The sequence below is a fragment of the Oncorhynchus nerka genome, linkage group LG9b (genome assembly GCF_034236695.1).
Source record: "Oncorhynchus nerka isolate Pitt River linkage group LG9b, Oner_Uvic_2.0, whole genome shotgun sequence".
NCBI classification, from domain to species: Eukaryota; Metazoa; Chordata; class Actinopteri; order Salmoniformes; family Salmonidae; genus Oncorhynchus; species Oncorhynchus nerka.
The window spans coordinates 26241983-26254217 of record NC_088424.1 but is presented as its reverse complement, the minus strand read 5'-3'; positions in this window follow the sequence as shown (position 1 = coordinate 26254217).

The following is a 12235-nucleotide window of genomic DNA, read 5'->3' as shown; positions in this document are numbered from 1 at the left end:
AGTAGGACGGGAGACTAACAGAAACGTCAGTAAGACAGGAGACTAAAACAGATGTGAGTAGGACAGGAGACTAACAGAGACATCAGTAGGATGGGAGACTAAAACAGACATCAGTAGGACAGAAGACTAACAGAGACATCAGTAGGACAGGAGACTAACAGAGATATCATTAGGACAGGAGACTAACAGAGACATCAGTAGGACAGGACACTAACAGAAACAGTAGGACAGGAAACTAACAGATGCATCAGTAGGACAGGAGCCTTAAACAGACACCAGTAGGACAGGACACTAACAGAGATATCAGTAGGACAGGAACCTAACAGAGACATCAGTAGTACAGGACACTCACAGAGACATCAGTAGGACAGGAGGCCAACAGACATGTCAGTAGAACAGGAAACTAACAGAAACGTCAGTAAGACAGGAGACTAACAGAGACATCAGTAGGACAGGAGACCAACAGAGATGTCAGTAGGACAGGACACTAAAAGGGACATCAGTAGGACAGGAACCTAACAGAGACATCATAAGGACAGGACCCTAAAACAGACATCGGTAGGACAGGAGACTAACAGAAACATCAGTAGGACAGAAGAATAAACAAGACATCAGTAGTACAGGAGACTCACAGAAACATCAGTAAGACAGGAGACTAACAGAGACATCAGTAGGACAGAAGTCTAAAAGAGACATCAGAAGGACAGGAGTCTAAAAGAGACATCAGAAGGACAGGAAACTAAAACAGACATCAGAAGGACAGGAGAATAACAGAGACATCATTAGGACAGGACACTAACAGAGACATCAGTAGGACAGGAGACTAACAGAAACGTCAGTAGGACAGGAGACTAAAACAGACATCAATAGGACAGGAGACTAACATATACATCAGTAGCACAGGAGACTAACAAAGACACCAGGATGACAGGAGACTAAAAGAGATGTCAGAAGGACAGAAGACCAACAGAGACATCAGTAGGACAAGAGACTAACAGAGATATCATTAGGACAGGAGACTAAAACAGACATCAGTAGGACAAGAGACTAAAACAGACATCAGTAGGACAGGAGACTAACAGAGATATCATTAGGACAGGAGACTAACAGAGACATCAGTAGGCCAGGAGACTAACAGAGACATCAGTAGGCCAGGAGACTAACAGAGACATCAGTAGGACAGGAGAATAACAGAGACAACAGTAGGCCAGGAGACTAACAGAGATATCATTAGGACAGGAGACTAACAGAGATATAATTAGGACAGGAGTCTAACAGAGATATCATTAGGACAGGAGACTAACAGAGATATCATTAGGACAGGAGACTAACAGAGATATCATTAAAACAGGAGACTAACAGAGATATCATTAGGACAGGAGACTAACAGAGATATCATTAGGACAGGATACTAACAGAGATATCATTAGGACAGGACACTAACAGAGATATCATTAGGACAGGAAACAAACAGAGATATCATTCGGACAGGAGTCTAAAAGAGTCATCAGTAGGCCAGGAGAATTAAAGAGACATCAGTAGGACAGGAGCCTAAAAGAGACATCAGTAGGACAGGAGCATTAAAGAGACATCAGTAGGACAGGAGCCTAAAAGAGACATCAGTAGGACAGGAGCCTAAAAGAGACATCAGTAGGACAGGAGCCTTAAAGAGACATCAGTAGGACAGGAGCCTAAAAGAGACATCAGTAGGACAGGAGCATTAAAGAGACATCAGTAGGACAGGAGCCTAAAAGAGACATCAGTAGGACAGGAGACCAACAGAGATGTCAGTAGGACAGGACACTAAAAGGGACATCAGTAGGACAGGAACCTAACAGAGACATCATTAGGACAGGACCCTAAAACAGACATCGGTAGGACAGAAGAATAAACAAGACATCAGTAGTACAGGAGACTCACAGAAACATCAGTAAGACAGGAGACTAACAGAGACATCAGTAGGACAGAAGTCTAAAACAGACATCAGTAGGACAGGAGTCTAAAAGAGACATCAGAAGGACAGGAAACTAAATGAGACATCAGAAGGACAGGAGAATAACAGAGACATCATTAGGACAGGACACTAACAGAGACATCAGTAAGACAGGAGACTAACAGAGACATCAGTAGGACAGGAGAATAAAAGAGACATCAGTAGGACAGGAGAATAAAAGAGACATCAGTAGGACAGGAGCCTTAAACAGACATCAGAAGGACAGGAAACTAAATGAGACATCAGTAGGACAGGAGAATTAACAGAGACATCATTAGGACAGGAGACTAACAGAAACGTCAGTAGGACAGGAGACTAAAACAGACATCAATAGGACAGGAGACTAACAGAAACATCAGTAGGACAGGAGACTAAAACAGACATCAATAGGACAGGAGACTAACAGAAACGTCAGAAGGACAGGAGACTAAATCAGACATCAGTAGGACAGGATGCTAAAGAGACATCAATCAGTAGGACAGGACACTAACAGAGACATCAGTTGAACAGGAGACTAACAAAGATATCATTAGGACAGCAGTCTAACAGAGACATCAGTAGGACGGGAGACTAACAGAAACGTCAGTAAGACAGGAGACTAAAACAGATGTGAGTAGGACAGGAGACTAACAGAGACATCAGTAGGATGGGAGACTAAAACAGACATCAGTAGGACAGAAGACTAACAGAAACGTCAGTAGGACAGAAGACTAACAGAGACATCAGTAGGACAGGAGACTAACAGAGATATCATTAGGACAGGAGACTAACAGAGACATCAGTAGGACAGGACACTAACAGAAACAGTAGGACAGGAAACTAACATATGCATCAGTAGGACAGGAGCCTTAAACAGACATCAGTAGGACAGGACACTAACAGAGATATCAGTAGGACAGGAACCTAACAGAGACATCAGTAGTACAGGACACTCACAGAGACATCAGTAGGACAGGAGGCCAACAGAGATGTCAGTAGAACAGGAAACTAACAGAAACGTCAGTAAGACAGGAGACTAACAGAGACATCAGTAGGACAGGAGACCAACAGAGATGTCAGTAGGACAGGACACTAACAGAAACGTCAGTAGGACAGGAGACCAACAGAGACATCAGTAGGACAGGAGACGAACAGAAACGTCAGTAGGACAGGAGACTAAAACAGACATCAATAGGACAGGATGCTAAAGAGACATCAATCAGTAGGACAGGACACTAACAGAGACATCAGTTGAACAGGAGACTAACAAAGATATCATTAGGACAGGAGTCTAACAGAGACATCAGTAGGACGGGAGACTAACAGAAACGTCAGTAAGACAGGAGACTAAAACAGATGTGAGTAGGACAGGAGACTAACAGAGACATCAGTAGGATGGGAGACTAAAACAGACATCAGTAGGACAGAAGACTAACAAAGACATCAGTAGGACAGGAGACTAACAGAGATATCATTAGGACAGGAGACTAACAGAGACATCAGTAGGACAGGACACTAACAGAAACAGTAGGACAGGAAACTAACAGATGCATCAGTAGGACAGGAGCCTTAAACAGACATCAGTAGGACAGGACACTAACAGAGATATCAGTAGGACAGGAACCTAACAGAGACATCAGTAGTACAGGACACTCACAGAGACATCAGTAGGACGGGAGACTAACAGAAACGTCAGTAAGACAGGAGACTAAAACAGATGTGAGTAGGACAGGAGACTAACAGAGACATCAGTAGGATGGGAGACTAAAACAGACATCAGTAGGACAGAAGACTAACAGAGACATCAGTAGGACAGGAGACTAACAGAGATATCATTAGGACAGGAGACTAACAGAGACATCAGTAGGACAGGACACTAACAGAAACAGTAGGACAGGAAACTAACAGATGCATCAGTAGGACAGGAGCCTTAAACAGACATCAGTAGGACAGGACACTAACAGAGATATCAGTAGGACAGGAACCTAACAGAGACATCAGTAGTACAGGACACTCACAGAGACATCAGTAGGACAGGAGGCCAACAGAGATGTCAGTAGAACAGGAAACTAACAGAAACGTCAGTAGGACAGGAGACCAACAGAGATGTCAGTAGGACAGGACACTAAAAGGGACATCAGTAGGACAGGAACCTAACAGAGACATCATAAGGACAGGACCCTAAAACAGACATCGGTAGGACAGGATACTAACAGAAACATCAGTAGGACAGAAGAATAAACAAGACATCAGTAGTACAGGAGACTCACAGAAACATCAGTAAGACAGGAGACTAACAGAGACATCAGTAGGACAGAAGTCTAAAAGAGACATCAGAAGGACAGGAGTCTAAAAGAGACATCAGAAGGACAGGAAACTAAATGAGACATCAGAAGGACAGGAGAATAACAGAAACGTCAGTAGGACAGGAGACTAAAACAGACATCAATAGGACAGGAGACTAACAGAAACATCAGTAGGACAGGAGACTAAAACAGACATCAATAGGACAGGAGACTAACATATACATCAGTAGCACAGGAGACTAACAAAGACACCAGGATGACAGGAGACTAAAAGAGATGTCAGTAGGACAGAAGACCAACAGAGACATCAGTAGGACAAGAGACTAACAGAGATATCATTAGGACAGGAGACTAAAACAGACATCAGTAGGACAAGAGACTAAAACAGACATCAGTAGGACAGGAGACTAACAGAGATATCATTAGGACAGGAGACTAACAGAGACATCAGTAGGCCAGGAGACTAACAGAGACATCAGTAGGCCAGGAGACTAACAGAGACATCAGTAGGACAGGAGAATAACAGAGACAACAGTAGGCCAGGAGACTAACATAGATATCATTAGGACATGAGACTAACAGAGATATAATTAGGACAGGAGTCTAACAGAGATATCATTAGGACAGGAGACTAACAGAGATATCATTAGGACAGGAGACTAACAGAGATATCATTAGGACAGGAGACTAACAGAGATATCATTAAAACAGGAGACTAACAGAGATATCATTAGGACAGGAGACTAACAGAGATATCATTAGGACAGGATACAAACAGAGATATCATTAGGACAGGAGACTAACAGAGATATCATTAGGACAGGAAACAAACAGAGATATCATTCGGACAGGAGTCTAAAAGAGTCATCAGTAGGCCAGGAGAATTAAAGAGACATCAGTAGGACAGGAGCCTAAAAGAGACATCAGTAGGACAGGAGCATTAAAGAGACATCAGTAGGACAGGAGCCTAAAAGAGACATCAGTAGGACAGAAGAATAAACAAGACATCAGTAGTACAGGAGACTCACAGAAACATCAGTAAGACAGGAGACTAACAGAGACATCAGTAGGACAGAAGTCTAAAACAGACATCAGTAGGACAGGAGTCTAAAAGAGACATCAGAAGGACAGGAAACTAAATGAGACATCAGAAGGACAGGAGAATAACAGAGACATCATTAGGACAGGACACTAACAGAGACATCAGTAAGACAGGAGACTAACAGAGACATCAGTAGGACAGGAGAATAAAAGAGACATCAGTAGGACAGGAGAATAAAAGAGACATCAGTAGGACAGGAGCCTTAAACAGACATCAGAAGGACAGGAAACTAAATGAGACATCAGTAGGACAGGAGAATAACAGAGACATCATTAGGACAGGAGACTAACAGAAACGTCAGTAGGACAGGAGACTAAAACAGACATCAATAGGACAGGAGACTAACAGAAACATCAGTAGGACAGGAGACTAAAACAGACATCAATAGGACAGGAGACTAACAGAAACGTCAGTAGGACAGGAGACTAAAACAGACATCAATAGGACAGGAGACTAACAGAAACGTCAGAAGGACAGGAGACTAAATCAGACATCAGTAGGACAGGATGCTAAAGAGACATCAATCAGTAGGACAGGACACTAACAGAGACATCAGTTGAACAGGAGACTAACAAAGATATCATTAGGACAGCAGTCTAACAGAGACATCAGTAAGACAGGAGACTAAAACAGATGTGAGTAGGACAGGAGACTAACAGAGACATCAGTAGGATGGGAGACTAAAACAGACATCAGTAGGACAGAAGACTAACAGAAACGTCAGTAAGACAGGAGACTAACAGAGACATCAGTAGGACAGAAGTCTAAAAGAGACATCAGAAGGACAGGAGTCTAAAAGAGACATCAGAAGGACAGGAAACTAAATGACACATCAGAAGGACAGGAGAATAACAGAGACATCATTAGGACAGGAGACTAACAGAAACGTCAGTAGGACAGGAGACTAAAACAGACATCAATAGGACAGGAGACTAACATATACATCAGTAGCACAGGAGACTAACAAAGACACCAGGATGACAGGAGACTAAAAGAGATGTCAGTAGGACAGAAGACCAACAGAGACATCAGTAGGACAAGAGACTAACAGAGATATCATTAGGACAGGAGACTAAAACAGACATCAGTAGGACAAGAGACTAAAACAGACATCAGTAGGACAGGAGACTAACAGAGACATCAGTAGGCCAGGAGACTAACAGAGACATCAGTAGGCCAGGAGACTAACAGAGACATCAGTAGGACAGGAGAATAACAGAGACAACAGTAGGCCAGGAGACTAACAGAGATATCATTAGGACAGGAGACTAACAGAGATATCATTAGGACAGGAGACTAACAGAGATATCATTAGGACAGGATACTAACAGAGATATCATTAGGACAGGAGACTAACAGAGATATCATTAGGACAGGAAACAAACAGAGATATCATTCGGACAGGAGTCTAAAAGAGTCATCAGTAGGCCAGGAGAATTAAAGAGACATCAGTAGGACAGGAGCCTAAAAGAGACATCAGTAGGACAGGAGCATTAAAGAGACATCAGTAGGACAGGAGCCTAAAAGAGACATCAGTAGGACAGGAGCCTAAAAGAGACATCAGTAGGACAGGAGCCTTAAAGAGACATCAGTAGGACAGGAGCCTAAAAGAGACATCAGTAGGACAGGAGACCAACAGAGATGTCAGTAGGACAGGACACTAAAAGGGACATCAGTAGGACAGGAACCTAACAGAGACATCATTAGGACAGGACCCTAAAACAGACATCGGTAGGACAGAAGAATAAACAAGACATCAGTAGTACAGGAGACTCACAGAAACATCAGTAAGACAGGAGACTAACAGAGACATCAGGAGGACAGAAGTCTAAAACAGACATCAGTAGGACAGGAGTCTAAAAGAGACATCAGAAGGACAGGAAACTAAATGAGACATCAGAAGGACAGGAGAATAACAGAGACATCATTAGGACAGGACACTAACAGAGACATCAGTAAGACAGGAGACTAACAGAGACATCAGTAGGACAGGAGAATAAAAGAGACATCAGTAGGACAGGAGAATAAAAGAGACATCAGTAGGACAGGAGCCTTAAACAGACATCAGAAGGACAGGAAACTAAATGAGACATCAGTAGGACAGGAGAATAACAGAGACATCATTAGGACAGGAGACTAACAGAAACGTCAGTAGGACAGGAGACTAAAACAGACATCAATAGGACAGGAGACTAACAGAAACATCAGTAGGACAGGAGACTAAAACAGACATCAATAGGACAGGAGACTAACAGAAACGTCAGTAGAACAGGAGACTAACAAAGATATCATTAGGACAGCAGTCTAACAGAGACATCAGTAGGACGGGAGACTAACAGAAACGTCAGTAAGACAGGAGACTAAAACAGATGTGAGTAGGACAGGAGACTAACAGAGACATCAGTAGGATGGGAGACTAAAACAGACATCAGTAGGACAGAAGACTAAAAGAGACATCAGAAGGACAGGAGTCTAAAAGAGACATCAGAAGGACAGGAAACTAAATGACACATCAGAAGGACAGGAAACTAAATGACACATCAGAAGGACAGGAGAATAACAGAGACATCATTAGGACAGGACACTAACAGAGACATCAGTAGGACAGGAGACTAACAGAAACGTCAGTAGGACAGGAGACTAAAACAGACATCAATAGGACAGGAGACTAACATATACATCAGTAGCACAGGAGACTAACAAAGACACCAGGATGACAGGAGACTAAAAGAGATGTCAGTAGGACAGAAGACCAACAGAGACATCAGTAGGACAAGAGACTAACAGAGATATCATTAGGACAGGAGACTAAAACAGACATCAGTAGGACAAGAGACTAAAACAGACATCAGTAGGACAGGAGACTAACAGAGATATCATTAGGACAGGAGACTAACAGAGACATCAGTAGGCCAGGAGACTAACAGAGACATCAGTAGGCCAGGAGACTAACAGAGACATCAGTAGGACAGGAGAATAACAGAGACAACAGTAGGCCAGGAGACTAACAGAGATATCATTAGGACAGGAGACTAACAGAGATATCATTAGGACAGGAGACTAACAGAGATATCATTAGGACAGGAGACTAACAGAGATATCATTAGGACAGGAGACTAACAGAGATATCATTAAAACAGGAGACTAACAGAGATATCATTAGGACAGGATACTAACAGAGATATCATTAGGACAGGAGACTAACAGAGATATCATTAGGACAGGAAACAAACAGAGATATCATTCGGACAGGAGTCTAAAAGAGTCATCAGTAGGCCAGGAGAATTAAAGAGACATCAGTAGGACAGGAGCCTAAAAGAGACATCAGTAGGACAGGAGCATTAAAGAGACATCAGTAGGACAGGAGCCTAAAAGAGACATCAGTAGGACAGGAGCCTAAAAGAGACATCAGTAGGACAGGAGCCTTAAAGAGACATCAGTAGGACAGGAGCCTAAAAGAGACATCAGTAGGACAGGAGCATTAAAGAGACATCAGTAGGACAGGAGCCTAAAAGAGACATCAGTAGGACAGGAGACCAACAGAGATGTCAGTAGGACAGGACACTAAAAGGGACATCAGTAGGACAGGAACCTAACAGAGACATCATTAGGACAGGAGACTAAAACAGACATCAATAGGACAGGAGACTAACAGAAACGTCAGTAGGACAGGAGACTAAAACAGACATCAATAGGACAGGAGACTAACAGAAACGTCAGAAGGACAGGAGACTAAATCAGACATCAGTAGGACAGGATGCTAAAGAGACATCAATCAGTAGGACAGGACACTAACAGAGACATCAGTTGAACAGGAGACTAACAAAGATATCATTAGGACAGCAGTCTAACAGAGACATCAGTAGGACGGGAGACTAACAGAAACGTCAGTAAGACAGGAGACTAAAACAGATGTGAGTAGGACAGGAGCCTAACAGAGACATCAGTAGGATGGGAGACTAAAACAGACATCAGTAGGACAGAAGACTAACAGAAACGTCAGTAGGACAGAAGACTAACAGAGACATCAGTAGGACAGGAGACTAACAGAGATATCATTAGGACAGGAGACTAACAGAGACATCAGTAGGACAGGACACTAACAGAAACAGTAGGACAGGAAACTAACAGATGCATCAGTAGGACAGGAGCCTTAAACAGACATCAGTAGGACAGGACACTAACAGAGATATCAGTAGGACAGGAACCTAACAGAGACATCAGTAGTACAGGACACTCACAGAGACATCAGTAGGACAGGAGGCCAACAGAGATGTCAGTAGAACAGGAAACTAACATAAACGTCAGTAAGACAGGAGACTAACAGAGACATCAGTAGGACAGGAGACCAACAGAGATGTCAGTAGGACAGGACACTAACAGAAACGTCAGTAGGACAGGAGACCAACAGAGACATCAGTAGGACAGGAGACGAACAGAAACGTCAGTAGGACAGGAGACTAAAACAGACATCAATAGGACAGGATGCTAAAGAGACATCAATCAGTAGGACAGGACACTAACAGATGCATCAGTAGGACAGGAGCCTTAAACAGACATCAGTAGGACAGGACACTAACAGAGATATCAGTAGGACAGGAACCTAACAGAGACATCAGTAGTACAGGACACTCACAGAGACATCAGTAGGACGGGAGACTAACAGAAACGTCAGTAAGGCAGGAGACTAAAACAGATGTGAGTAGGACAGGAGACTAACAGAGACATCAGTAGGATGGGATACTAAAACAGACATCAGTAGGACAGAAGACTAACAGAGACATCAGTAGGACAGGAGACTAACAGAGATATCATTAGGACAGGAGACTAACAGAGACATCAGTAGGACAGGACACTAACAGAAACAGTAGGACAGGAAACTAACAGATGCATCAGTAGGACAGGAGCCTTAAACAGACATCAGTAGGACAGGACACTAACAGAGATATCAGTAGGACAGGAACCTAACAGAGACATCAGTAGTACAGGACACTCACAGAGACATCAGTAGGACAGGAGGCCAACAGAGATGTCAGTAGAACAGGAAACTAACAGAAACGTCAGTAGGACAGGAGACCAACAGAGATGTCAGTAGGACAGGACACTAAAAGGGACATCAGTAGGACAGGAACCTAACAGAGACATCATAAGGACAGGACCCTAAAACAGACATCGGTAGGACAGGAGACTAACAGAAACATCAGTAGGACAGAAGAATAAACAAGACATCAGTAGTACAGGAGACTCACAGAAACATCAGTAAGACAGGAGACTAACAGAGACATCAGTAGGACAGAAGTCTAAAAGAGACATCAGAAGGACAGGAGTCTAAAAGAGACATCAGAAGGACAGGAAACTAAATGAGACATCAGAAGGACAGGAGAATAACAGAGACATCATTAGGACAGGAGAATAACAGAGACATCATTAGGACAGGACACTAACAGAGACGTCAGTAGGACAGGAGACTAAAACAGACATCAATAGGACAGGAGACTAACAGAAACATCAGTAGGACAGGAGACTAAAACAGACATCAATTTGACAGGAGACTAACATATACATCAGTAGCACAGGAGACTAACAAAGACACCAGGATGACAGGAGACTAAAAGAGATGTCAGTAGGACAGAAGACCAACAGAGACATCAGTAGGACAAGAGACTAACAGAGATATCATTAGGACAGGAGACTAAAACAGACATCAGTAGGACAAGAGACTAAAACAGACATCAGTAGGACAGGAGACTAACAGAGATATCATTAGGACAGGAGACTAACAGAGACATCAGTAGGCCAGGAGACTAACAGAGACATCAGTAGGCCAGGAGACTAACAGAGACATCAGTAGGACAGGAGAATAACAGAGACAACAGTAGGCCAGGAGACTAACATAGATATCATTAGGACAGGAGACTAACAGAGATATAATTAGGACAGGAGTCTAACAGAGATATCATTAGGACAGGAGACTAACAGAGATATCATTAGGACAGGAGACTAACAGAGATATCATTAGGACAGGAGACTAACAGAGATATCATTAAAACAGGAGACTAACAGAGATATCATTAGGACAGGAGACTAACAGAGATATCATTAGGACAGGATACAAACAGAGATATCATTAGGACAGGAGGCTAACAGAGATATCATTAGGACAGGAAACAAACAGAGATATCATTCGGACAGGAGTCTAAAAGAGTCATCAGTAGGCCAGGAGAATTAAAGAGACATCAGTAGGACAGGAGCCTAAAAGAGACATCAGTAGGACAGGAGCATTAAAGAGACATCAGTAGGACAGGAGCCTAAAAGAGACATCAGTAGGACAGGAGCCTAAAAGAGACATCAGTAGGACAGGAGCCTTAAAGAGACATCAGTAGGACAGGAGCCTAAAAGAGACATCAGTAGGACAGGAGCATTAAAGAGACATCAGTAGGACAGGAGCCTAAAAGAGACATCAGTAGGACAGGAGCATTAAAGAGACATCAGTGGGACAGGAGCCTATAAAAGATGCCAGTGGGACAGGACCCTAAAAGAGACATCAGTAGGAGAGGAGGATAAACGAGACATCAGTAGGACAGGAAAATAAAAGAGACATCAGTCGGACAGGAGAATAAAAGAGACATCAGTAGGACAGGAGAATAAAAGAGACATCAGTAGGACAGGAGAATAAAAGAGACATCAGTAGGACAGGAGAATAAAAGAGACATCAGTAGGACAGGAGAATAAAAGAGACATCAGTAGGACAGGAGAATAAAAGACATCAGTAGGACAGGAGAATAAAAGAGACATCAGTAGACCTAATCTAAACCCCCAAAACACGCGCCACCTAACTCCACCTAACCATCACAG